Source organism: Macaca mulatta, chromosome 2, assembly GCF_049350105.2.
Source record: "Macaca mulatta isolate MMU2019108-1 chromosome 2, T2T-MMU8v2.0, whole genome shotgun sequence".
Classification (NCBI taxonomy): Eukaryota; Metazoa; Chordata; class Mammalia; order Primates; family Cercopithecidae; genus Macaca; species Macaca mulatta.
Window position 1 is genome coordinate 129,842,869 of NC_133407.1, and position 27,921 is coordinate 129,870,789.

General features: G+C 41.7%; 1 protein-coding gene and 1 pseudogene across 10 annotated transcripts in view; both read left to right on the top strand.

The window, feature by feature from the left end:
* SLC25A26 (solute carrier family 25 member 26) overlaps positions 1-27,921 on the top strand; it is a 162,468-nt gene that overhangs the window by 79,832 nt on the left and 54,715 nt on the right.
* LOC106996861 (developmental pluripotency-associated protein 4-like) lies at positions 210-27,692 on the top strand (annotated as a pseudogene).

The following is a 27,921-nucleotide window of genomic DNA, read 5'->3' on the forward strand; positions in this document are numbered from 1 at the left end:
CTCCCCCTCTCTAGTCAAGCACAACTGCTTGTATCTTTAAGGAGCAGCCACCTTTAAGGAAAGACTTCTGAGGGAACAGCTAATGGTGCTGGAGGAACTGGGCTGTGGCTCGTCCTCTGCTGCTCATTAGCCTTGTGAACCTGGGGAGGCTAGCTTCCTGTCTTAGTCTTGGCTAGAAAGTGAGGTGGCTGGATCAGATAATCAGCAAGATGCCTTCCAGGTAAGATTAGGCTGTCAGTCAGAAAACACTGTAGGACTTCTGAAACTTTAACTGCCAGTCAAGATCGCTTAACTAGAATGTCCCACATTTTTCACTCCATTGAAATGAGTAACTTCAAGTGTCATGTAACATCACGATCACACAGGGGAACGTCTAGAGGTGCAGTAGGTAATTGTTAGCTTTCTGTTGCTGTGTAATGAATTACCACAACTTTAGTGGTTTAAGGTAACATATATTGATGATCTCATGGGTCTCTAAAGCAGCAGTCTGAGGACCGCGTGGCCAAGTTCTCTGTTCAGTGTTTCACACAGCGGCAGTCAAGGTGTTGCAGGGACTGTGATCTCATCTGAGGCTGGAGTCCTCTTCCAAATGCACAGGGCGGTTGGCAGATGGCATTTCCTTGTGGCAGTATGACTGAGGGTCCTGTTTCTTGTTAGCGATCGGATGGTGAACACACTTGACTTCTAGAGGCTGCTCTCAGGTCCTTGCCATGTGGCCCCCTCCATAGGCCCTTTTACAACATGAAATTTTGTTTCTTCAGATCCAGCAGGAGAATCTCCCACACTTCAGATCTTGTTAGGAAGGGGCTAGTTTTTCTAAGAACTCACCTTTGAAGTCCAACCCATCCACGATAATCTCCCTTTTGATAAGCTCAGAACCAACTGATGGGGGACCTTAGTTACATCTGCAGAATCCATTCATGTTTGTCTTTGAATGTACTCTCGTCACAGGACTTTTTTTCGTCCTGTTCACAGTCCCATCCACACTTGATGGGGGAGGATTATACAGGGCAGGTACACCAGGGAGTGGGAATCTTGGGGGCCTCCCACAATGCCTTTTGATTTAAAAAGATTCTGGAACATAATTTTTCTTATGTCTCATATCTAAGCTAACAACTTCCCTTTTCTGTTCAGTTTTGTGTTCACACGTCCATTGTCATATTTTTTCTTGTATTTTTGCAGGAGGAGGATTAGAGTCAAAGGTGTGGGATGGCTTCTGAGCTTCTGTGAGGTGTTGTGTGTGGCTTGTATATATGCTGTTGTACTGGTATACTCTGTAACAACCCCTGATTGCTGAACATTCTAACTGGGATATACACTGCATGGTTCACTGGTGCTTTCAGGAAATCATTGAGGTGTCAGACATTCAGGATTTGTTCACTAATACATTCTTTAAAATGCTTTTAGAATCATTATATCCAGTTTCCTTTCTCTCTCTACATGGAACTGATTAACCACCGTGTGGGCGGAAATCTAATTTGTTGCTGGCTCAGAACTTTGCAGTTTTCAATACTTTGCAGAATTCTCCTGTTTACCAAATGAATTATGATGAAGATTGATACATTAGTATTAAGAGGATGATTTATAGCATGTACTGTGATTTATAGGGCCAAAAAGACCTGTTACACTCAGCACTTTTACCCCATAATGTTAAGAAACTCAAGAGATTTTGTCACCAAAAAGCATATCTTGTGTTTTGTTTGTTTGGTTTTTTTATAACACGGTGATAGCGCTTGTTAGAGTTCTGAGATTCTTTATTAGCAACTGACAGTTTTCTAGGAACTGAACTTAGAGCTGCCAAAAGCAAAAACCATTTCTAAATCATCTCCATTCCATTCCCCTCAAATAATAATGGACAAGCTCATTATAGTTTGTTAGTTTCTCATGCCTTTCTTTGGTGTTCTTATGGTTGTGAGAAGTTTGGAGAAGCAGTGTCTAAATTTAGGAAATGAATTTCTTTTCTGTTACTAAGGTCATTGCTATAATTTAAAGACAACAGGAGAACATGTCTTTTTTCTCAAATGGATCTGCATATTTTTCTTCTAAGGTGTTTCTCTAAGAGTAACATTATGTACTTTAATCAATGTTATAAAAAATGGAACTCCTGGTTAGGATTTGAAAAGGTGATGTTAACAGATACCAAATTTTTTTCTTTTAGGGATTGAAGGACTTTTATTTATTTATTTAATTTTAATTTTAAACTCCAGGGTACATATGCAGGATGGGCAGCTTTGTTACATAGGTAAATATGTGCTATGGTGGTTTGCTGCACCTGTCAACCCACCACCTTGGTATTAAGCCCAGCATACATAAGCCATCTTTCCTAATGCTCCCCTCCCCACAACTCCACTCTGTGAAAGGCCCCAGGGTGTGTTGTTTCCCTCCCTGTGTCCATGTGTCCTCATTGTTCATTTATAAGTGAGAGCATGTGGTATTTGGTTTTCTGTTCCTGTGTTAGTTTGCTGAGGATAATGGCTTCCAGCACCATCCATTGATCATTGAGACATGATCTCATCCCTTTTTTTTTTTTTTTTTTTTTTTTTGAGACGGAGTCTTGCTCTGTCGCCCAGGCTGGAGCGCAGTGACCAGATCTCGGCTCACTGCAAGCTCCGCCTCCCGGGTTCCCGCCATTCTCCTGCCTCAGCCTCCCGAGTAGCTGGGACTACAGGCGCCTGCCACCTCGCCCGGCTAGTTTTTTGTGTTTTTTAGTAGAGACGGGGTTTCACCGTGTTAGCCAGGATGGTCTCGATCTCCTGACCTCGTGATCCGCCCGTCTCGGCCTCCCAAAGTGCTGGGATTACAGGCTTGAGCCACCGCGCCCGGCCGATCTCATCCCTTTTTATGGCTGGATAGTGTTCCATGGTATATATGTGCCACATTTTATTTGTCCAGTCTATCACTGATGGGCATTTGGGTTGATTCCTTGTCTTTGCTATTGTGAATAGTGCTGCAGTGAACATAGGCATGCATGTATCTTTATAATATAATGATTTATATTCCTTTGAGTATATACTCTATAATGGAATTGCTGGGTCAAATGGCATTTCTGGTTCTAGCTCTTTGAGGAATTGCCACCCTGTCTTCCACAATGATTGAACCAATTTACATTTCCACCAACCGTATAAAAGCCTTCCTGTCTCTCCACAACCTCACCCTCACCAGCATCTGTTGTTTCTTTCTTTCTTTTTTTTTTTTTTTGAGATGGAGTCTTGCTCTGTTGCCTAGGCTGGAGTGCAATGGCACTAACTTGGCTCACTTTAACCTCCGCCTGCCGATTTCAAGCAATTCTCCTGTATCAGCCTCTTGAGTAGCTAGGACCCCAGGTGTGCACCACCATGCCTGGCTGAGTTTTTGTACTTTTAGTAAAGATGGGGTTTCACCATGCTGGCCAGGCTGGTCTCAAACTCCTGACCTCATGATCCACTCACCTCGGCCTCCCAAAGTGCTGGGATTACAGGCATGAGCCACTGCGCCCGGCCTGTTTCTTAACTTGGTAATAATTGCCATTGTGAATGGCGTGAGAGGGTATCTCATTGTGGTTTTGATTTTCATTTCTCCAATGATCAGTGATGTTGAGCTTTTTTTCTTAGGTTTGTTGGCTGCATGAATGTCTTTTGATAAGTGTCTTTTCATGTCCTTTGCCCACTTTTTAATGGGGTTGTTTTTCTTGTCTCTTTTTTTTTTTTTTAATACTTTAAGTTCTGGGGATACGTGTGCAGAACGTGCAGGTTTGTTACATAGGTATACATGTGCCATGGTGGTTTGCTGCACGCATCAACCTGTCATCTAGATTTGAAGCCTTGCATGCATTAGGTATTTCTCCTAATGCTATCCATCCCCTTGCCCCCCACCCAATGTGAGATGTTCCCCTCCCTGGGTCCATGTGTTCTCATTGTTCAGCTCCCACTTATGAGCGAGAACATGTGGTGTTTGGTTTTCTGTTCCTGTGCTAGTTTGCTGAGAATGATGGTTTCTAGCTTCATCCATGTCCCGGCAAAGGACATGAACTCATACTCTTTTATGGTTGCATAGTATTCCGTGGTGTATATGTGCCATTTTCTTTATCCAGCCTATCATTGATGGGCATTTGGGTTGGTTCCAAGTCTTTGGTATTGTAAATAGTGCTGCAGTAAACATACGTGTGCGTGTGCCTTTATAGTAGAATGATTTATAATTCTTTGGGGTATATACTCAGTAATGGGATTGCTGGATCAAATGGTATTTCTGGTTCTAGATAGATCCTTGAGGAATTGTCACACTGTCTTCCACAGTGGTTGAACTAATTTACACTCCCAACAGTGTGGAAGTGTCTGTTTCTCCACATCCTCTCCAGCATCTGTTGTTTCCTGACTTTTTAATGATTGTCATTCTAACTGGCGTGAGATGGTATCTCATTGTGGTTTTGATTTGCATTTGTCTAATGACCAGTGATGATGAACTTTTTTTGGTATGTTTGTTGGCCACATAAATGTCTTCTTTTGAGAAGTCTCTGTTCATATCTTTTGCCCACTTTCTGATGGGGTCATTTGTTTTTTCTTGTAAATTTATTCAAGTTCTTTGTAGATTCTGGATATTAGCCCTTTGTCATATGGATAGATTGCAAAATTTTCTCCCATTCTGTAGGTTGCCTGTTCACTCTGATGATAGTTTCTTTTGCTGTGCAGAAGGTCTTTAGTTTAATTAGATCCCATTTGTCAATTTTGGCTTTTGTTGCCATTGCTTTTGGTGTTGTAGTCATGAAGTCTTTGCCCATACCTATGTCCTGAATGGTTTTGCCTAGGTTTTCTTCTAGGGTTTTTATGGTTTTATGTCTTATCATTTAAGTCTTCCATCTTGAGTTAATTTTTGTATAAGGTGTAAGGAAGGGGTCCAGTTTCAGTTTTCTGCATATGGCTAACTGGTTTTCCCAACACCATTTATTAAATAGGGAATCCTTTCCCCATTGCTTGTTTTTGTCTGGTTTGTCAAAGATCAGAAGATTGTAGATGTATGGCGTTATTTCTGAGGCCTCTGTTCTGTTCCATTGGTTTATGTATCTGTTCTGGTACCAGTACCCTGCTGTTTTGGGTTACTGTAGCCTTGTAGTATAGTTTGAAGTCAGGTAGTAAGATGCCTCCAGCTTTGTTCGTTTTGCTTAGGATTGTCTTGGCTATATGGGTCTTTTTTGGTTCCGTATGAAATATAAAGCAGTTTTTTTTCTAATTCTGTGAAGAAAGTCAGTGGTAGCTTGATGGGTTTAGCATTGCATCTATAAATTACTTTGGGCAGTATGGCCATTTTCATGATATTGATTCTTCCTATCAGCATGGAATGTTTTTCCATTTTTTTGGGTCCTTTCATTTTCTTGAGCAGTAATTTGTAGTTCTCCTTGAAGAGGTCCTTCACATCTCTTGTAAGTTGTATTGCTAGGTATTTTATTCTCTTTGTAGCAGTTGTGAAAGGGAGTTCACTCACGATTTGGTTCTGTGTTTATCTGTTATTGGTGTATAGGAATGCTTGTGATTTTTGCACATTGATTTTGTATCCTGAGGCTTTGCTGAAGTTGCTTATCAGCTTAAGGAGATTTGGGGCTGAGACGATGGGGTTTTCCAAATACACACTGATGTCAACTACAAACAGAGACAATTTGACTTTCTCTCTTCCTGTTTGAATACCCTTTATTTCTTTCTGTTACCTGATTGCCCTGGCCAGAACTTCCAGTACTATGTTGAATAGGAGTGGTGAGAGAGGGCATCCTTGTGTTGTGCCATTTTTCAAAGTTAATGCTTCCAGCTTTTGCCTATTCAGTATGACACTGGCTATGGGTTTGCCATAAATAGCTCTTATTATTTTGAGATATATTCCATCAGTACCTCGTTTATTGAGTGTTTTTAGCCTGAAGGGGTGTTGAATTTTATTGAAGGCCTTTTCTGCATCTATTGAGATAATCATGTGATTTTTGTCATTGGTTCTGTTTATGTGATGGATTATGTTTATTGATTTGCATATGTTGAACCAACCTTGCATCCCAGGGATGAAGCCCACTTGATCATGATGGATAAGCTTTTTGATGTGCTGCTGGATTCAGTTTGCCAGAATTTTATTGAGGATTTTCGCATCCATGTTCATCAGGGATTTTGGCCTGAAATTTTCTTTTTTTGTTGTGTCTCTGCCAGGTTTTGGTATCAGGGAGATGCTGGCCTCATAAAACGAGTTAGGGAGGAGTCCTTCTTTTTCTATTGTTTGGAATAGTTTCAGAAGGAATGGTACCTCTGGTAGAATTCGGCTCTGAGCCATCCGGGCTCTTTTTGGTTGGTAGGCTGTTAATTACTGCCTCAATTTCAGAACTTGTTATTGGTCTATTCAGGGATTTGACTTCTTGGTTTAGTCCTGGGAGAGTGTATGTGTCCGGGAATTTATCCATTCCTTCTAGATTTTCTAGTTTATTTGCATAGAGGTATTTATAGTATTCTCTGATGGTAGTTTGTATTTCTGTGGGATCAGTGGTGATATCACTTTTATCATTTTTTATTGTGTCTATTTGATTCTTCTGTCTTTGCTTCTTTATTAGTCTGGTTAGCAGTCTGTCTATTTTGTTAATCTTTTCAAAAAACCAGCTCTTGGATTGATTGATTTTTTTTTTTGAAGGGTTTTTCCTGTCTCTATCTCCTTCAGTTCTGCTCTGATCTTAGTTATTTCTTGTCTTCTGCTAGCTTTCAAATTTGTTTGCTCTTACTTCTCTAGTTCTTTTAATTGCAATGTTAGGGTGTCGATTTTAGAACTGTCCTGCTTTCCCCTGTGTGCATTTAGTGCTATAAATTTCCTTGTAAACACTGCTTTAAATGTGTCCCAGAGATTCTGGTATGTTGTGCCTTTGTTCTCATTGGTTTCAAAGAGCTTACTTATTTCTGCCTTAATTTTGTTATTTATGTAATAGTCATTCAGGAGCAGGTTGTTCAGTTTCCAGGTAGTTGTGCAGTTTTGAATGTGTTTCTTAATCCTGAATTCTAATTTGATTGCACTGTGGTCTGAGAGACTGTTTGTTATTATTTCCGTTCTTTTGCATTTGCTGAGGAATGTTTTACTTCCAATTATGTGGTGGATTTTAGAATAAGTGCAATGTGGTGCTGAAAAGAATGTATATTCTGTTGATTTGGGGTGGAGAGTTCTGTAGATGTCTATTAGGTCCGCTTGGTCCAGAGCTGAGTTCAAGTCCTGAATATCCTTGTTAATTTTCTGTCTCATTGATCTGTCTAATATTGACAGTGAGATGTTGAAGTCTCCCACTATTACTGTGTGGGGAGTCTAAGTTTCTTTGTAGGTCTGTAAGAACTTGCTTTATGAATCTGGGTGCTCTGTATTGGGTCCATATATATTTAGGATAGTTAGCTCTTCCTGTTGAATTGACCTCTTTACCATTATGTAATGCATTTCTTTGTCTTTTTTATGTTTTTTGGTTTAAAGTCTGTTTTGTCAGAGACTAGGATTGCAACCCCTGCTTTTTTTTTGCTTTCCATATCCTTGGTAAATATTCCTCCATCCTTTTATTTTGAACCTATGCGTGTCTTTGTATGTGAGATGCGTCTCCTGAATACAGCACACCAGTGGTCTTGACTCTATCCAATTTGCCAGTCTGTGTCTTTTAATTGGGGCATCTAGCCCATTTACATTTAAGGTTAATATTGTTATGTGTGAATTTGATCTGTCATCATTATGCTAGATGTTTATTTTGCACATTAGTTGATGCAGTTTCTTCATAGTGTTGTTGGTTTATATTTTGGTATGTTTTTGTAGTGGCTGGTACCTGTTTTTCCTTTTCATATTTAGTGCTTCCTTCAGTAGCTCTTCCTTCAGTAAGGCAGGCCTGGTGGTGACAAAGTCTCTCAGCATTTGCTTTTCTGTAAAGGAGTTTATTTCTCCTTTGCTTATGAAGCTTAGTTTGACTGGATATGAAATCCTGGGTTGAAACTTATTTTCTTTAAGAATGTTGAATATTGGCCTTTACTCTCTTCTGGCTTGTAGCGTTTCTACAGAGAGATCTGCTGTTAGTCTGATGGGCTTCCCTTTGTAGGTAGCCTAACCTTTCTCTCTGGCTGCCCTTAACATTTTTTCCCTCATTTTAACCTTGGTAAATCTGATGATTATGTGTCTTGGGGTTGATCTTCTCGAAGAGTATCTTTTTGGTGTTCTCTGTATTTCCTGAATTTGAATGTTGGCCTTTCTTGCTAGGTTGGAGAAGTTCTCCTGGATAATATCCTCAAGTGTGTTTTCCAACTTGGTTCCATTCTCCCTGTCAATTTCAGGTACACTAATCAATCGTAGGTTTGGTCTTTTCACATAGTCTGATATTTCTTGGAGTCTTTGTTCGTTCCTTTTCATTATTTTTTCTCGTCTTGTTGTCTTGCTTTATTTCATTAAGTTGATCTTCAGTCTCTGATATCCTTTCTTCTGCTTGCTCGATTTGGCTATTGATACTTGTGTATGCTTCACGGAGTTCTCATCTGTGTTTTCCAGCTTCATCAGGTCATTTATATTCTTCTCTAACCTGGATATCCTAGTTAGCCATTCCTGTAACCTTTTATCAAGGTTCTTAGCTTCCTTTCATTGGGTTAGAACATGCTCCTTTAGCTCGGAGGAGTTTGTTATTACCCACCTTCTGAAGCCTTCTGTCAGTTTGTCGTACTCATTTTCTGTCCAGTTTTGTTCCCTTGCTGGTGAGGAGTTGTGATCCTTTGGAGAAGAGGTATTCTGGTTTTTGGATATTTCAGCCTTTTTTTGGTGGTTTTTCCTCATCTTCGTGGATTTATCTGCCTTTGATCTTTGATGCTGATGACTTTTGGATGGGGTTTTTGCCTGGGTGTCCTTTTTGTTTATGTTGATGTTATTGCTTTATGTTTGTTAGTTTTCCTTCTAACAATCAGGCCCCTTTGCTACAGGTCTGCTGGAGTTTGCTGGAGGTCCATTTCAGACCCTGTTTGCCTGGGTATCACCAGTGGAGGCTGCAGAATAGCAAAGCTTGCTACCTGCTCCTTCCTCTGGAAGCTTCGTCCCAGGGGGACACCTGCCAGATGCCAGCCGGAGCTCTTTTTTATGAGGTGTCTGTTGAACCCTGCTGGGAGGTGTCTCCCCGTCAGGAGGCATGGGGGTCAGGGACCCACTTGAGTAGGCAGTGTGTCCCTGAGCAGAGCTTGAGTGCTGTGCTGGGAGATTCATTCCTCTCTTCAGAACTGACAGACAGGAAGGTTTAAGTCTACTGAAGCCATGTCCACAGCCACCCTTTCCCCCAGGTGCCCTGTCTTATGGAGATGGGAGTTTTATCTATAAGCACCTGACTGGGGCTGCTGCCTTTCTTTCAGAGATGCCCTGCCCAGTGAGTAGGAATCTAGAGAGGCAGTCTGTCTGCAGTGGCTTTGCAGTGGGTTCTGCCCAGTCCGAACTTCGCCACAGCTTTGTTTACTCTGTGAGGGAAAACCACCTACTCAAGCCTCCGTAATGGTGGACACCCTTCCCTGCACCAAGCTCGATCACCCCAGGTCGACCTCAGACTGCTTTGCTGGCAGCAAGAATTTCAAGCCAGTGGATCATAGTTTGCTGGGCTCTGTGGGGGTGGGACCCACTGGGCAAGATGACTTGGCTTTCTGGCTTCAGCCCCCTTTCCGTGGGAGTGAACAGTTCTGTCTCACTGGGGTTCCAGGCGTCAGTGGGGTATGAAAAAAAGAAAAACAAAAACAAACAAAAAACTCGTGCACCTAGCTGTCTGCCCAAACGGCCACTCAGTTTTGGCTTGAAACCTAGGACCCTGGTGGCCTAGGCACCAGAGGGAATCTCCTGGTCTGTGGGTTGTGAAGACTGTGGGAAAAGCATAGTATCTGGGCTGGAATACACCATTCCTCATGACACAGTCCGTCAAGGCTTCCCTTGTTTAGCAGAGGGAGTTCCCTGGTCCCTAGTGCTTCTTGGGTGAGTCAGTGCCCCACCCTGCATCTGCTCGCCCACTGTGGGCTGCACCCACTTTCTAACCAGTCCCAATGAGATGAACCAGATACCTCAGTTGGACATGCAGAAATCACCTGCCTTCTGTTTTGCCCTTGCTGTGAGCTACATACCAGAGCTGTTCCTATTCAGCCATCTTGCCAGATACCACTGTTTTTTTGTTTTTTGTTTTTCTTGTAGATACAAGTTCCTTGTACACTCTAGATACTAGACCTTTGTCAGATGGATAGATTGCAAAAACTTTCTTCCAGTCTGTAGGTTGCCTCTTTGCTCTGATGATAGTTTCTTTCACTGTGCAGAAGCTCTTTAGTTTAATTAGATCCCATTTATCAATTTTTTGCTTTTGTTACTATTGCTTTTGGCAATTTTGTCATGAAACTTTTCGTGTGCCTGTGTCCTCAATGGTATTGCCTAGATTTTCTTCTGGAGCTTTTATGATTTTGGGTTTTACTGTTAAGTCTTTGATCCATCTTGAGTTAATTTTTATAAAAAGGAAGGGGTCCAGTTTCAGTTTTCTGCATATGGCTTCCAGTTCTCCCAGCACCAATTATTAAATAGTGAATCCTTTCCCCATGGCTTGTTTTTGTCAGGTTTGTCAAAGATCAGATGGTTGTAGATGGGCTGTCTTATTTCTGAGTTCTTTGTTCTGTTCCATTGGTCTATGTGTCTGTTTCTGTAGCAGTACCGTGCTGTTTGGGTTATTGTAGCTTTGTAGTGTATTTTGAAGTCCAGTAGCATGTTGCCTCCATCTTTGTTCTTTTTGCTTAGGATTGTCTTGGCTATACGAGCTCTTTTTTCATTCCATATGAATTTTAAAATAGTTTCTTCTGATTCTGTGAAGAATGTTAATGGTAGTTTAATGGGAATAGCATTAATCTGTAAATTACTTTGGGTGGTATGCCCATTTTTGTGATACTAATTCTTCCTATCCATGAGCATGGAATGTTTTTCCATTTGTTTGTGTCCTCTCTGATTTCCTTGCGCAGTGGTTTGTAGTTCTCCTTGAAGAGATCCTTCACGTCCCTTATTAGCTATATTCTTAGTTATTTTTTTTTCTCTTTGTAGCAATTGTGAATGGGAGTTCATTCATGATTTGGCTCTCTGCTTGCCTGTTGTTGGTATATAGGAATGCTTGTGACTTTTGCTTGTTGATTTTGTATCCTGAGACGTTGCTGAAGTTGCTTAAAAGCTTAAGAAGCTTGTGGGCTGAGACAGTGGGGTTTTCTAGATATAGTATCATGTCATCTGAAAACACAGCCAATTTGACTTTCTCTGTTCCTGTTTGAATACTTTCTTTCTTTCTCTTGCCTGATTGTCCTGGCCAGAGCTTCCAATACTATGTTGAATAGGAGTGATGAGAGAGGGCATCCTTGTCTTGTGCTGGTTTTCAAAGGGAATGCTTCCAGCTTTTGCCCAGTCAGTATGATACTGGCTGTGGGTTTGTTCTATATATCTCCTATTATTTTGAGGTATGATCCATCAATACCTAGTTTACTGAGACATAACATGAAAGGATGTTGAGTTTTATTGAAGGGTTTCTCTGCATCTGTTAAGATAATCATGTGGTTTTTGTTTTTGGATCTGTTTATGTGATGAATTACGTTTATTGATTTGCATATGTTGAACCAACCGTGCATCCTGGGGATGAAGCCAACTTGATCGTGGTGGATAAGCTTTTTGATGTGCTGCTGTATTCAGTGTGCCTGTATTTTATTGAGAATTTTTGCACCAATGTTCTCCAGGGATGTTGGCCTGAAGTTTTCTTTTTTTTGTTGTATCTCTGCTAGGTGTTGGTATCAAGATGATGCTGGCCTCATAGAATGAATTAGAGAGGAGCCCCTCCTTTTCAGTTGTTTGGACTAGTTTTAGAAGAAAGAGTATTGGCTCCTCTTTATATTTCTGGTAGAATTCAGCTGTAAATCCATCTCGTTCTGGGCCTTTTTTTGTTTGTTTGTTTGATTGATAGGTTGTTTATTACTGCCTCAATTTCAGAACAGATTATTGGTCTAGTCAGGGATTCAACTTCTTTTTGGTTCATTCTTGGGAGAGTTTATGTGTCCAGGAATATATCCATTTCTTAAAGATTTTCTAGTTTATTTGCATTGAGATGTTTATAGTATTCTCTGATTGTTGTTTGTATTTCTGTGGGGTCACTGGTGATATCCCCTTTATCACTTTTTTATTGTGTCTGTTTGATTCTTTTCTTCATTAGTCTAGCTAGCAGTCTATTTTTGTTAACTTTTTTAAAAAAACCGGCTCCTGGATTCTTTGATTTTTTTGTTTGTTTTTGAAGGGTTTTTCATGTTTATCTCCTTCAGTTCTGCTCTGATCTTGGTTTTTACTTGTCTTCTGCTAGCTTTGGGGTTTGTTTGCTCTCGGTTCTCTAGTTGTTTTAGTTGTGATGTTAGGGTGTCAGTTTGAGATCTTTCTAACTTTTTGATGTAGTCATTTATTGCTAAAAATTTCCCTCATAACGTTGCTTTAGCTGTGTCCCGGAGATTCTGGTATGTTGTTTCTTTGTTCTTATTGGTTTCAAATAACTTCTCGATTTCTGCCTTAATTTCATCGTTTACCCAGTAGTCTCAGGAGCAGGTTGTTCCATTTCCACGTAGTTTTATGGTTTTGGGTGGGTTTCTTCATCTTAAGTTCTAATTTGATTGCATTGTGGTCTGAGAGACTGTTATGATTTCAGTTCTTTTGCATTTGCTGAAAAGTGATTTTCTTCCAGTTGTGTGATCAATGTTAGAGTTCCATGTGGCACTGAGAAGAATGCATATTCTGTGGTTTTGGGGTGGAGAGTTCTGTAGGTGTCTATCAGGTCCACTCGATCCAGAGCTGAGTTCAAGTCCTGAATATCTTTGTTAATTTTCTGTCTCGATGATCTATCCTTGATAGTAGGGTATTAAAGTCTCCCACTATAATTGTGTGGGAGTCTAAATCTCTTTGTAGGTCTCTAAGAACTTGTTTTATGAATCTGAGTGCTCCTGTATTGGGTCTGTATATATTTAGGAGAGTTAGCTCTTCTTATTGATTTGACCCCTTTACCATTATGTAATGCCCTTCTTTGTCTTTTTTGATGTTTGTTGGTTTAAAGTCTGTTTTGTCAGAGACTAGGATTGTAACCCCTGCTTTTTCCTGTTTTCCATTTGCTTGGTAAATTTTCCTCCATCCTTTTATTTTGAGTCTGTGTGTGTCTTTGCTTGTGAGATGGGTCTCTTGAATACAGCACACTGATGGATCTTGACTGTTTATCCAGTTTGCCATTCTGTGCCTTTTAATTGGAGGCATTTGCCCATTTACATTTATGGTTACTATTGTTATGTGTGAATTTGATCCTGCCATCATGATGCTGGCTGATTATTTTGCAGACTTGTTTATGTTGTTTCTTCATAATATCACTGGCCTGTGTACTTCCTTGTGGTTTCATAGTGGTTGGTAATGGTTTTTCCTTTCCACATTTAATGCTTCCTTCAGGAACTCTTGCAAGGCAGGCTTGGTGCTGATGAATTCCCTCAGCATTTGCTTGTCTGATAAAGATTTTATTTCTCCTTCGCTTATGAGGCTTACTTTGGCTAGATATGAAATTCTAGGTTGGAAATTCTTTGGTTTAAGCATGTTGAATACTGGCCCCCAATGTCTTCTGGCTTGTAGGGTTTCCACTGAGAGGTCTGCTCTTAGTCTGATGGGCCTCTCTGTAAAGATGACCTGGCCTTTATCTCTGGCTGCCCTTAACATTTTTTTTTCTTTTTTCTTCATTTCAACCTTGAAGAATCTGATGATTATGTGTCTTGGGGTTGATATTTGCATGGAGTATCTTCCTGGGGTTCTCTGGATTTCCTGAATTCGAATGTTGGCTTGTCTTGCTACGTTGGGAAAGTTCTTCTGGATGATACCCTGAAGTGTGTTTTCCAACGTGATTCCATTCTCCTAGTCTCTTTCCAGTACCCCATCAGCTGTAGGTTTGGTTTTTTAACACAGTCTCATAGTTCTTGGAGGTTTTGTTCATTCTTTTTCATTCTTCTTTTCTAATCTCGTCTGTCTGTCTTATTTCAGCAAGATGGTCTTCAAGTTCGGTTATCTTCTCTTCCACTTGGTCTGTTCAGCTGTTGATACTTGTGTTTGCATTGTGAAGTTCTCATGTTGTGGTTTTCAGCTCCATCAGGTCATTTATGTTCATCTCCTGGTTATTCTGGTTAACAGCTCCTGTAATGTTTTATCGTGGTTCTTCACTTCTTTGCAGTGAGTTAGAACATACTCCTTTATCTCAGCGAAGTTTGTTACTACCCATCTTTTGAAGCCTACTTCTGTCAATTCATCCATCTCAAGCGTCTGCTCAGTTCTGTGCCCTTGCTGGAAACATGCTGCGATTATTTGGAGGAGAAGAGGCCCTCTGGCTTTTTGAGTTTTCAGCATTTTTGCATTGATTCTTTCTCATCTTCATGGGTTTATCTACCTTTGATCTTTGAGGCTGCTGACCTTTGGATGGGGTTTGTGTGCGGTCTTTTTTGTTGATGGTGTTGTTGTTGTTGCTTTCGGTTTGTTTTTCTTCAGGCCCCTCTTCTGTAGGGCTACTGCAGTGTGCTGGGGGTCCACTCCAGACCCTGTTCTCCTGGGCCCCTCCCACCCCTGGAGGAATCACCGGAGGCTGCAGACCAGCAAAGATGGCAGCCTGCTCCTTTCTCTGAGAGCTCTGTCCCAGAGAGGCACTGACCTGATACCGGCTAGAATACCCTTGTATGAGGTGTCTGCAGGCTTTTGTCGGGAGGTCTCACCCAATCGGGAGGAGTGGGATCAGGGACCCACTTAAATAAGCATTCTGGCTGCCTGTTGGCAGAGTGGGTGTGCTGCGCTGGGGGGAGTCCCCCTCATCCAGGCTGCCCTGACTCTCCAGAGCCAGCAGGCATAAAAGACTAAGATTGCTTATCCATGATACCACAGCTGCCCCTCCTCTTAGGGGCTCCTCTCAGGGATATCAGAATTCTGTCCATAAGGCCCTGGCTGGGGATGCTGAAATTCCTGCAGGGAGACCCTACCAGATGAGGAGGAGTGGATCAGGGTCCTACTTAAAGAAGCAGTCTGCCCAAGAACTGACCCAGCGACTGTACTGTGATGTGGGGAATTGCTCCTGGTCCAGACCACCCAGTCTTGCTGGCACTGGTGGCAGGGGGAAACAGCCAACTGGAGCTGCAGTGATGGCTGCCCCTTTTCCCCAGGAACCTGGTTGTCTTAGGCAGTCTCAGGCCTGGTATGCTGGTTGGGGATTCCAGGCCAGTGGATTTTAGGTCTTGGGGTTTGTGAGTGAGGTCACTTGGCTCCCTGGCTTTAGCTCCCTTCCCATGGGAGTGGACAGATCTCCTGCCTCACTGGCCTTCCGAGAGCTGAAGTATGCAAATTCTCCTGTGTCTCAGTGCCTGCCCAAGGGGCCACCCTCCTGAGCAGTTGTTGGGAGTCTGCACAGTTCTGTGCTTGGGACCCAAGGCCCTGGTGGCATGGGTTCACGAGGGGTACCTCCTGATCTGTGGGTTGCAAGGATCTGTGGGAAAAGCATGGCTTTCAGGGAGGGGTAGCACAATCCCTCACTGCCTGCCTTGACCGGGAGAGGGAGCTCCCTTGCCCCCTCCCCTCCCATGAAGCTCCCAGATGGGCCCTTGCTCCACCCTGCCTTTCCTTGCTCTCCATGGGTCATGCCAACCAGCTAGTCAGTCCCAGTGAGAGAACCTTGGTACTTCAGTTGAAGATGCAGAATTCACTTGCCATTTTCATCCTTCTCAGTGGAAGCCACAGAGCGGAGCTGTTTCTATTCAGCCTTCTTGGCTGCTCCTGACTTTTTTTATTAAGAGAGAGAGAGAGAGAGAGAGAGAGAGAGAGTGAGTGAGTGTGTGTGTGTGTGTGTGTGTGTGTGTGTGTGTGTGTGTATTTTTTTTTTTTTTGAGACAGGTTGGGAGACTCTGTCACCCAAGCCGGAATGCACTGTCTCATCATAGCTCACTACAGCCTTGAAATCCTGAGCTCAAGGGTTACTCGTGCTTCAGTCTCCGATGTAGCTGGGACCATAGATATGCACCACCACATCTAGCTATTTACGTTTTTTTTTTTTTTTTTTTTAATAGAGATGGGATCTCTCTTTGTTGCCCAGGCTGGTGTCTAACTCCTGGCCTCCCAAAGTACTGGGATTACAGACATGGACCACCACACCCAGCCTCAAAGGACTTTTAGATTCACAGATTTGAGTTACATTCCCCGTATTGTGACTTACGCTATACTTACAACTTTCACTGGACACCGATATTTTCTAAATGCCTAAGGCTATATAACAAACACTAAAGGCAGAGTCACAGCCACCCTTGAGAAACTTAGTTTTGAGATGAGAAATCAGGAGTCAGCATCACTTAAATCAAGTTAGAGTTTGTAGAACCAAAGTTACTGAAGTAGAGAAGTGTATATGATGGCATAGCTCATTACACATTTCCTGTATATTAGGAGCCTCGTGATATAATTGTTTCTTTTCTGTGTTTTTAAGTACCCAAAGTATTGAAAGTTGAGGGTGTGCCAGAGACAAGTGAGATTATATTCATTGGGAAATTCATATTATGGCTAAGAAAATAACTATAGGCAAAGATACCATACCAGTATATAATGCATCCTGCTAGTCTGTTTTATCCCATTAAAAAACTTTGTGTGCTTTTATTAGAAGGTTTATTTTTCATATGACTGGGTAAAACAAAATTAGATAATTTACCTTTGAAACAGTTGCTTATCTAGCATTCTTATACCTTCCTAATCTATTATTAGTGAGCTTGTTTACTGTGACTATTTCTGCCTTTCAAAGTTGATTTAAATTCGGTTAAAATTGTCTGATCTTCCATTAACAGTTTTTCTTTGTGAGCATATAAATACTGTAGACAAAACAAAACCAAAATGATACATCTGCATAACTTAAGGGGTCAGCTAAACTGAAATCAAAGTACTGTGTGACAGCAATTAAATTATTATTATTATTATTATTTTTGAGATGGAGTTTCACTCTTGTTGCCCAGGCTGGAGTGCAGTGGTGCGATCTCGGCTCACTGCAATCTCCACTTCCCGGGTTCAAGCGATTCTCCTGCCTCAACCTCCCGAGTAGCTGGGGTTACAGCCACATGCCACCACGCCTGGCTAATTTTTTTGTATTTTTTTTTTCAGTGGAGACGGGGTTTTTCCATGTTGATCAGGCTGGTCTCAAACTCCCAACCTCAGGTGATCCGCTGCCTTGGCCTTCCAAAGTGCTGGACAGCAATTTAATCTTTAGTGGGCTTTTAGACAAATAATTGAGACTAAACTTTGAAGTAATTAAGCTTGAGCTTTTTATAGTGGTGGTTAATAAAAATATATAAACTAAAATTTGCCATTTTAACCATTTTTAAGTGCCTAATAGCATTGATTACATTCAGTGTTGTGCAACCATGATGACCATTTCTAAAATGTTTTCATCACTGCAAGTACAAACTCTGTAACCATTAAGCAATAACTCCCTACTCTCCCCTCACCCCAGCCCCTAATCCACTTTCTGTCTCTCTGAATTTGCCTATTCTAGTTATTTCATATCAGTGGACCACGTGATACTTGTCCTTTGCGTTTGGCTGATTTCACTTAGCTCAGTGTTGTTAAGGTTTATCCATGTTGTAGTTTGTATCAGAACTCCTTTCCCTCTTTGAATAATGTTACATGGCATGGATATACTTCATCTGTTGATGGTCACCCGGGTTGTTTCCACCTTTTGGCTATTGTGAAGAAGGCTGCTGTGAACAGTGGTATGCAAGGTTCTGTTTGAGTTCCTGCTTTTAATTCTTCTGGGTGTATACCTGTAAGTGGAGTTGCTGAGTCATATAGGAATTCTAGTTTTAGCTGTTTGAGGAAGCCCCAAACTGTTCATAGGGACTGAACCATTTACACTCCCACCAGCAATGTATTAGGGTTCCAGTGTCTTGTCACCACTTGTTATTTTGTTTGTTTTTAAATTATAGTCATACGAATAGATGTGAAACAGTATAAACCAGTTGCATTTTAAAAAGTAAATTTAAGATTTGTTTATGAAATACTTAAACTTTGCTTAAAAGTGCCCTGAGTTCAACAATTTTAAAAAATTGTTGTATTTTAAAACATTTATATAATTGCTATGGTCTGAATTTTTGTATTCCCCCAAAATTCTTACGTTGAAGTTCTAACTTTCAAGATGATGGTATTAGGAGGTGTATGGCCTTTGGAAGGTGAATTAGATCTTCGGGGTGGAGGCCCCCATGATGGGAGTAGCATCTTTATAAAAAACACCTGAGAGAGAGAGCGCGCCCCCACCCCTTTGATCACGTAATGTTACAGTGAAAAGACTAAAAGCATTATTAGCATAACCTGGGAACTTGATATTAATGCAAATTCTCAGGCCCTACCTAAATCGGAAGTCTGGGGCTAGGGCTTACAATCTGTGTTTTAACAAGCCCTCCAGATGATTATGATGCGTGCTAACGTTTAAAGCGTTCTCTGTATTTAGAGTTCTTTTCTTGTCTTTTATAGCATGATGAGAGTCTATGCATCTTGGCGCAGTTGCAGTGTTGTCCCTTCTGGAAAGGCTCCCCCTTCCCCAGTCTCCTCCTGCACTGGGCTCTCAGAGTGCGCTAGTATGGAGTGCTGATAGTTGGTCTGATGTTCCTTCCGGTTTGAGAAACTCTTCCGTTTAGGGATTTGTATCTCTTTTACTTCTTTATAAACCATCATGCTTAGCAAACTGTAGAGGTCCTTTAAAAGTTTGTTCAGTTGAATTGTGTGCCCAGCGGGTGGGGGACAGGGTACATAAAGTAATTAGAGGGAAGTAGAGATGAAGCAGGTTGTTACTTGATTCATGGGGTTGTGAAAACAATGGCAAAAGTCGAGTTTACTTTTTTGAAAAGTTTTCTTGGGGGTGGTATTATCCTTTCTTGTTATATAGCTTTCTGCCTCCTTTTTTTTTTTTTCTTTCCTTCTTATTTTAAGAGTGGTGTATGCTAGTTAGAATTCAGAATTATCAGGCGGAACTTTATCTTAGTCTGTTTTGTACTGCTGTAACAGAATACCATAGACTGGGTAATTTATAATGAAAAGAAATTACCTGTTCATTATTCTGGAGGCTAGGAAGTCCAAGATTGGGGGACCAAACTCACCCTTTTATATGGAACTCTCTCCTGAGATAACAGCATTAAGCCATTCATGAGGGTGGTGCCCCCATGACCCAAGTACCTCCATTAGACCCTGCCTCTCAACACTGCCACATTGGGGATCAAATTTCCAACACGTGGACTTTGGGGGGCACATTGAAATTGTAGCAAATTTGCTTTAAAATGCTTATAAGGTGTGAAATGAACTTTGAAAATGAGTGTGGGGAGATTCTGAGATGTTTCGGTTTTCACTTTTAGGATATAGGAAAGTGTCTTTTAAGGAAGAAATCCTTTGTTATTAATTCACTAGTTTGATACATGCTTTAGATTTTTAAAAAATAGGACACTTTTACCCTGTGAAATTTAAATATGTGACTAAAGATATTTAAAGTTTTGGCACACATTTTCTTTTTCTTTTTTTTTTTTTTTTTTTTGAGACAGAGTCTCGCTCTGTCGCCCAGGCTGGAGTGCAATGGCCGGATCTCAGCTCACTGCAAGCTCCGCCTCCCGGGTTCACGCCATTCTCCTGCCTCAGCCTCCCGAGTAGCTGGGACTACAGGCGCCCGCCATCTCGCCCGGCTAGTTTTTTGTATTTTTTTTTAGTAGAGACGAGGTTTCACCGGGTTAGCCAGGATGGTCTCGATCTCCTGACCTCGTGATCCGCCTGTCTCGGCCTCCCAAAGTGCTGGGATTACAGGCTTGAGCCACCGCGCCCGGCCTGGCACACATTTTCTCATTAAGCAATGAGATTCATATTTTCTAGTTCATGGGATAAAAATAAAAATTCGATCAGTGGTTGCTACAGTTTCAATCTCATTACAGCTGCAGTGGAGTTTCCTTATTAAGACCGCTTTTCAACCACAGATACACTTTTTAGCTTAGGCTTCACAAAGCCTCATAACTGAGGTTCCAATGGCATTGAGTATCTTGCCTTTAACAGACTTCTAGGGCTTTATTTGTTTCCCACAATTTTCTGCATGTTTGTCTCAAATGAACCATAAAATGATTCAGTGACAACATGTGGTTTTAATAACAAACAAGCATGGGCAAATGAATATGGACTTAGAATTTGAAGTTTTATACATATGCCATGACTTAAACTTCTAACTCAATTTATAGCTCAGCACTCAGTCAGTAGTAAATAATTTATCAGTTGCTAGATGGACTTTTTCATTCTAGACTTCAGTTATTTTGGGTGTCTGGTATTGAAGACCGCAGATCGTTGATATAAACAATTTTCTGCAAGTTTTTAATAGAACATTTCTAGTTAGGTTTTGTGATCAAGTGGGAGCAAATTTCCCCCAATCTCTTTTTTACCTTCTTAGTTTTTAATTATTACGGTTTATGTCAGGCCTCTGAGCCCAAGCCAAGCCATCGCATCCCCTGTGACTTGCACGTATATGCCCAGATGGCCTGAAGTAACTGAAGAATCACAAAAGAAGTGCAAATGCCCTGCCTCGCCTTAGCCTTAACCGATGACATTCCACCACAAAAGAAGTGAAAATGGCCGGTCCTTGCCTTAAGCGATGATACTGTCTTGTGAAATTCCTTTTCCTGGCTCATCCTGGCTCAAAAAGCTCCCCTACTGAGCACCTTGTGACCCCCACTCCTGTCCGCCAGAGAACAACCCCCCTTTGACTGTAATTTTCCTTTACCTACCCAAATCCTATAAAACGGCCCCACCCTTATCTCCCTTCGCTGACTCTCTTTTCGGACTCAGCCCGCCTGCACCCAGGTGAAATAAACAGCCATGTTGCTCACACAAAGCCTGTTTGGTGGTCTCTTCACACAGACGCGCATGACAGTTTATATTGCATCAAAATGAAAATTTCAAGATAATCAAGTAAGGTATTATAAAACTCATTTCTTTACAAAGGTTTCTATTGAAAATGAGTCTTTTTGAAGTAAGAATGTACTATAGTAGCTGCTCTGAGCATTAGAAATAGGCATAGTGTCCAGCCTGGGCGACAGAGCGAGACTCCGTCTCAAAAAAAAAAAAAAAAAAAAAAAAGAAATAGGCATAGTGGAGATTCCTCTTTCGTCTCTGAGGTGGAACAGCATGAGGCTACTGATGTATGTAAATGTGGTCATTTCCTCAGATCAGGTGGGGCAATGGAAGGGGTGATGGAAGAGAGGGTTAGTAGATGCCATATTGGTATTTGAGTGTCTTGCCTGTACAGGCTTTGACTGAACGAAAACCACATTTTCCAATCAACCTTATAGTGATAAAAATAATACTCTGGCCTTAGGTAATGTACTGTGTCTAAAATAATGTATTAGTTACTGTAACCACCAGCAAGTTCTTGCCCGCTGCCGATACGGAGCCAATTTATCAAGATGAGGGAATTGTAATAGAGAAAGAGTTTAATACAAGTAGAGCTGGGTAAATGGGAGACTGGAGTTTTATTATTCCTTAGTCTCAGCAAAAATTCAGAGACTGGGATTTTTAAAGATAGTTTGGCCTGTATCCCAGCACTCTGGGAGGCTGAGGCAGGCAGTTTATTTGAGCCTAGGAGTTCGAGACCAGCTTGGGCAACGTGTTGAGATGCTCTCTCTACAAAAAAAAAACCAAAGCAAAAACTGGCCAGGCCTAATGGTGCGTGCCTGTAGTCCCAGCCACTTGGAGGGCTCAGGTGAGGGATGGCTTGAGCCTGGGAGGTCAAGGCTGCAGTAAACCTTGTTTGTGCCACTGCACTACAGCCTGGGTGACAAACTGAGACCCTGTCTCAAAAAACAAATTAATTAAAATAAAGATAGTTTGACATACTGGGTGTGGTGGTGTGTGCCTGTTGTCCTAGCTACTTGGGAGGCTGAGACAGGAGGATCTTCTGAGCCCAGGAGGTCTGGGCTGTAAAGCAGTATGTCAATTGGGTGTCCACACTAAGTTCAGCATCAGTATGATGACCTCTTCGAAGCAAGGACCACCATGTTGCCTAAGGAGGGGTGAACTGGCCCAGGTTGGAAACAGAGTAGGTCAAAACTCCCATGCTGATCAGTAGTGGGATAGAGCCTGTGAATAGCCGCTACACTCTGGCCTGGGCAATGAAAAAAATATGTATATTTTTAAGAAGACTTCCTGTTTGTTAAAAAAAGTGTGTGTGTGTGTGTTTGTGTGTGTGTGTGTGTGTGTGTGTAGTTTGACAGCAGGGGCCTAGGGAATGGGGAATGCTGGGTGGTTGAATCAGGGATATAATCATAGTGCATTGAAGCTGGTTTTTCTTGCCATCTTCTGTTCCTGAGTGGGATTGCAAAACTAGTTGAGCCAGATTTTATTGGTCTGAGCGAGGCCAGCTGGTCTATCAGAATGCAGAGTCTGAAAAATACCTCGAACACCAGTCTTAGGTCTTACAATAGTAATGTTATCCGTGGGAGCAACTGGGGAGGTTAGGCATCTTGTGGCCTCTGGCTGCATGATTCCTGAGCCATAATTTGTAATCATGTGGCTAATTTGTTAGTTTTACAAAGGGGATCTGGTCCCTAAGCAAGGAGGGAGTTTGTTTCTGGGAGGGGCTGTTACCATCTTTATTTCAAAGTTAGACTATGAACTAAATTCCTCCCAAAGTTAGTTTGGCCTACACCCAGGAATTAACAAGGGCAGCTTGGGAGGTTAGAAGCAAGATGGAGTTGGTTAGGTCAGGTTTTTCTCACTGTCGTAATTTTTGCAAAGGTGGTTTCATTATTAGAGTTCATTTATAAGTACTGTTTTTTTTTTCTCTTGCCTTATATTCTCTGCCTTTTGGGAGAAGGAAAAAAACTTTTTTCTTTACTCTCTTATATTTGGTAGCTGGGAGCCTACAAATTATAGTGACAAAAGACAGAGTAGCAAGAGAAAAAAATAGATTTGATTGTGTATGTATATATATACACACAGGAATTCACAAATAAATGTGACTCAAATAGGCAATTTGAATTTTGGGCTTATATACCATCTTATTAGGGGATGGAGAGGGTCCTTCTGAGAGAAATTCAGATTGGATTTTTCTTTATGTTGGAGGATTGACTTAACCCTTGCCTTATCTTGGTCTCCTTCAATGTTTTCACAATTCTAGTATAAGCATTTCCCTCAGAAGCGTTCATGCAGCTTCTGTTTATGGGAGATTATAAGGCGTATATTCAGTGAAAAATAAAAGATAGCCAGAATAAAAATCAAATAAAAATTAAAGAAAGGTGAGGTGATGCACACCTATCTTGTTTATATAGTAACTTAATGAGGTTTTACAGATTCACTGATGGATGGATAGATGGTTAGCTCATGCATTCATTTACAAATGCGTATTCAATCTTTCATATGTACCAGGTACTATGCATAGGGGAAACATCTGTTAACAAGATCAATATGGGCCTTGCTTTTGCCTCTTGCCTAGTTCACAGTCTGGTAAATGAAACCGATACTGTTTAATTAGAGTGTAATGAGTGCTTTATAGGTGGTATGAGAATGTCTAAGTAGGACACCTGATCTAGTCTGGACCAGTTAATGGCACTTTCCTGAGGGTATGCTGTTGGGTCTGAGTTCTGATTTATGAATAGTTAGTAACTAGGTGAAAAGGGGGTGCAGGGAAGGCCCAGCAGCCCAGGCAGAGGAATCATATGTAAGAAGGCCCCGGGGATAAGGCCAGTGTAGCATAAAGCACGAAGGAGGGGCCAGTGGCTAGAAATGAGCCAGCACATGTAGGGCCTCGAAGACCATGGAAGGACGTTTTCCTTCATCCTAAATGCAACAGAAAATCACTGAAGGTTTTATAAACAGAAGGTGATCAGTTTGGTCTGTTTTCTTAATGTTGCCTCTGGCTCCTCTAGAGAATGGATCATGGTTGGGGAGTAAAAAGAGGTTGAACAGAGATGAGTTGGGGTGTTGTAGTTGTCTAGGTGAAAAGTAATAGTAGCTCAGACTAAGAGTACATTGGGGAAAAACAGATTGAAGAAATATTTAGGAGAGAAAATTCACAAGATTGGATTGGCTGCTAGCTTGTGAAGAGAAAGGAGGTGCCAAGAAGGACCCACAGATTTCTGACACAACCACCTGATGCATAGTGACCACATTGACTGACCTCGGGAACCCAGGAGAAGGCTAGGCTTTGGGGGCTGGGGCTCCAGCCTATGGGCTAGATTGCAGGACATACAGAGTGCCTGTGAGACAGCTAAGTGGAGATACTGAGTGGAGACTGGAACATATGGATCAGGAGCTCTAGAGTACCTGTCTGGGTTGGAGAAATGTCCGATGGAATTGGGGGAAACCAAACAAAAAACCTGTTCGGGTTCAGCAGCTTTGTGAGTCTTAAAATTTTTATTGGAATGTCCAATAAACAGAAATCTTCAACTGCCACAGATGATGCTAATAAATCCTTTTCTTCCTAAAGTTTTAAATAAAGTATCTTAGATGGCAGCAGCAGTGAAGGAAAGTGAGAGGATAAAAGCCTTAAAATGAGGGACTCTGCAGAGCCATCTCAAGAGAAGCTGCCAGCGAACACGAGTCCCAGCTCTTTCTTGTCTCTTATTTTCCCAGTTAGTGCGGGAGTGTTGAGTAGCCTGCCCAAGGCCAAGGTCATTTGGTATATCTGGATTCTAATGAGAATCTGTTTGGCTTCATAGCTTTTGCTGTTTCCACTCACCCTGTTGCAGTCCAGAAAACAGTTAAACTAAAATAATAATCTGTAGTCAAAATCATTTTTTAAGCATCTGTGGTCCCACACAAATGTGAAATATTCTTTATTTCATTATCATACCTCTGAACGTCCCTGTCAGTGACTTGTACATAGTTGTCTCAGCCAACAAAACTTAAAGCCTTTGGAACCTTAGAATGGTAAAATGTTAAGGTTGGAAGGGACTTGAGAAATCTTCGTGTCTGATAACTTTCCTTTGTAGATAAGGAAATAAAGATATCAAGGTCAGCTGGGTACGGTGGCGCACGCCTGTAATCCCAGCACTTGCGGAGGCCGAGGTGGGTGGATCACCTGAGGTCAGGAGTTCGAGACCAGCCTAACATGGTGAAGCCCCGTCTCTACTAAATACAAAAAAATTAGCCGGGCATGGTGGCACATGCCTGTAATCCCAGCTACTCAGGAGGCTGAGGCAGGAGAATCGCTTGAACCTGGGAGGTGGAGGTTGCAGTGAGCTGAGATCGTGCCACTGCACTCCAGCCTGGGCAACAAGAGTGAAACTCTGTCTCAAAAAAAAAAAAAAAAAAAAAAAAAAAAAAAAAAAATCAAGGTCACCCATCCTATTAATATGAAAAGCAAGCTGTAGCCCAAATATCAAACTCCCTATCCTTCCCTGTAGCAATATATGCTGTTCTTCTCATGTTTGACTTCTCTTTTAACCCTCACATTTAATTGCCAAAGCTCTACCAGCTATTCTTCTAAAATGCCTCACATGCTGGTTTCTGTCTCCAAATCCTACTCCTCCTAACCTAGCTCAGTCTCCCATCTCCCATGCACTCAAACTCTGTGGCAGGAACCTCCTGACTGGTCTTTTCCTAAGCCACCACCATGCCTGTGCCCCTCTCCAGCTCACATGGGCTTTGACTTTTCCTTGGGCACCACAGAACTGGTTTCAGAATCTTCTGCTGAGTTGCTTCTGCAACTGTGGGTGGGGCCTGGAGGTCAGGGTGGAGTCCACAGAACTTCAGCATACATCTGATGGTTTTCTCAGCTTTGGAGTTTGAGAAGGATCAACCTTTAGGAGAGGGAAGGCAGCCAGCCTCTACTTAAGTGCTGTTGAATTTTTAGTGCCATTTCAGTCTATGCTGTAATTCATTTCAGCTGTTTCAGCAGTTTCTTATTAAATGCCCACAGTGGGCCAGGCACTGTCATAGTCATGGGGATATGAAGGCATTAACTTCTATTTAGTAGAGACACATGTTATTCTTAAAAAATTTTAAAAAGAGATTCCTTTAGATTGTAGGCTCTATGGGGCCAAATACCTTGTTTTAATCATTTTGTATCTCTGGAGTCTACCTTAGCATTGGGCACTTACGGACCTTCGGTTAATATTTGTGGTGTTAGTGGAGATTGAATTAAACCAAGATTTTCTTTTAACTTTCGTATTGTTTTACTTAGAGACTTTCCATAAAAAATTGATACTCTTTAAAGAGTTCTTAGGTTTTTTTGGTTCATTCTGTTATGACTGTCCTTTCCATCCATTCATTTTTTTCTTATCTAAGTTAATAATGGAAAGGTGAGTAATGATTTAGTCATCAAGAAAGAAAGGTATTGCTGGGTGTGGTAGCATGCCTGTTGCCCCACCTACTCAGGAGGCTGGAGTAAGAGGATCACTTGAGTCCAGGAGTTTGAGCCCAAAACATAACGAGACTCTTGAAAGAGAGAGAGAAAGAAAGAAATTAACATGTAACAATTTTTTTTTTTTGAAAATCAAGTATTTATACAGTTTGATTTTGTGTCAAATTGAAAAATACGCGTAACACAAATATGTGCCTGATCTTTATCAGTAAATGTACTGTGTTTTATTCAGAATTAATATGCTTTAAAAGTGTATTTTATGCTCTTAGAGTATTTGGTCTTTCCTTGTTTCTGTTTAATATGTTTTAATTAGAAAGAAATGTTGCACCAAGTACAATTGCTCTGCCGGGAACATCAGTGAAGGGGATCAAATGAAAGAGATCTGTTAAAGGTGACCAAACGCTCTGTCCAAAGAAGAAGGCAGAGCGCAGTGACAACCCAGAACCTCAGAAGATGATACCAATCCCTCCATTTCCCTCTAAACTGCCACCTGTCAATCAGATTCACTGGGACATTCTGTGGGCCTGGCACCACCAATTAAAGCTGAGCACAAAGACCAGAAATTAGATGCACATAAGGGCCTGTATTCTTTTACTTACCCAAATCAAAAGGATATTCCTAGCACAGGAAAAAAGAGGCCAGAATCTGGAAGTCATTATGAAAAAAAATCAAAGGTGGAAAAGAGGGAAACGTCTCTGCAAAGTTCTGAGAAGATGCGTCCTCCTGAAGTGGCTCTTCTTCCTGAGGAGGGGTTGCCTGCCCTGGCAGTCTGCTGCTCTCCTTGAAGGAGTTAATACAGTTGTGGTGACAACTTCTGCCCCAAAGGCTTCGCTGGCCTCCTGGGCCAGAATTGCAGCCAGGGCAGGGATGCCAGAGGCAGTGAATGGAATCTCCACAAGAGTGGTGTCAAGCGGCATGTGGTCCATGGGAGAAGTCTCCCTGCAGACACAGATGGTTGGGTTCACCTCCAGTTTCATGCTGGACAAGCCTGGGTTCCCGAGAAGCAGGAGGGAGAGTGAGTGCATGCATGCCTCTCGCTTCCTGCCTTCAATTTTCCACCCCCACACCTTGCAGACAATATGTTGAGCCCCAGATGTGTTCACAGGAACAAGATCTTCAGAAGCCTCCAGCGGAAAAAGAATAGCAAGAAAAAGGGCACATCTCTGGTAATGGCAGAAAGCCTGGACAGTTGAGTCCATGGTGCTGCTGGCAGGTCAACTCTGGTCCTCTCCACACCTGCTTCTAGGCCATGCAGACTGGTGGGTTGCAGATGTTAGCCTAAGACCGTGGCAATGCCTGCTGCTTTGTGGTTTCAGATAGAGACTCTCATGTTTAAAAATGGAAAAGCATTTTACAAATTACTATTTAATTCTAGTTAATACGTAGAAAAAGTCATTCACACTACCCCTCTAAAGTAGAATAACTTCTGCTCTTTTAGGCGGGAACTTCAGCTGGGCATTGGGAATGGGTTGAGTGAAGAAATAGTAGTTTGTGTCTGTGCTCAATTTCCCTCCTCATAATACTGATTATTTTAGGAGTTGCTCCATTCC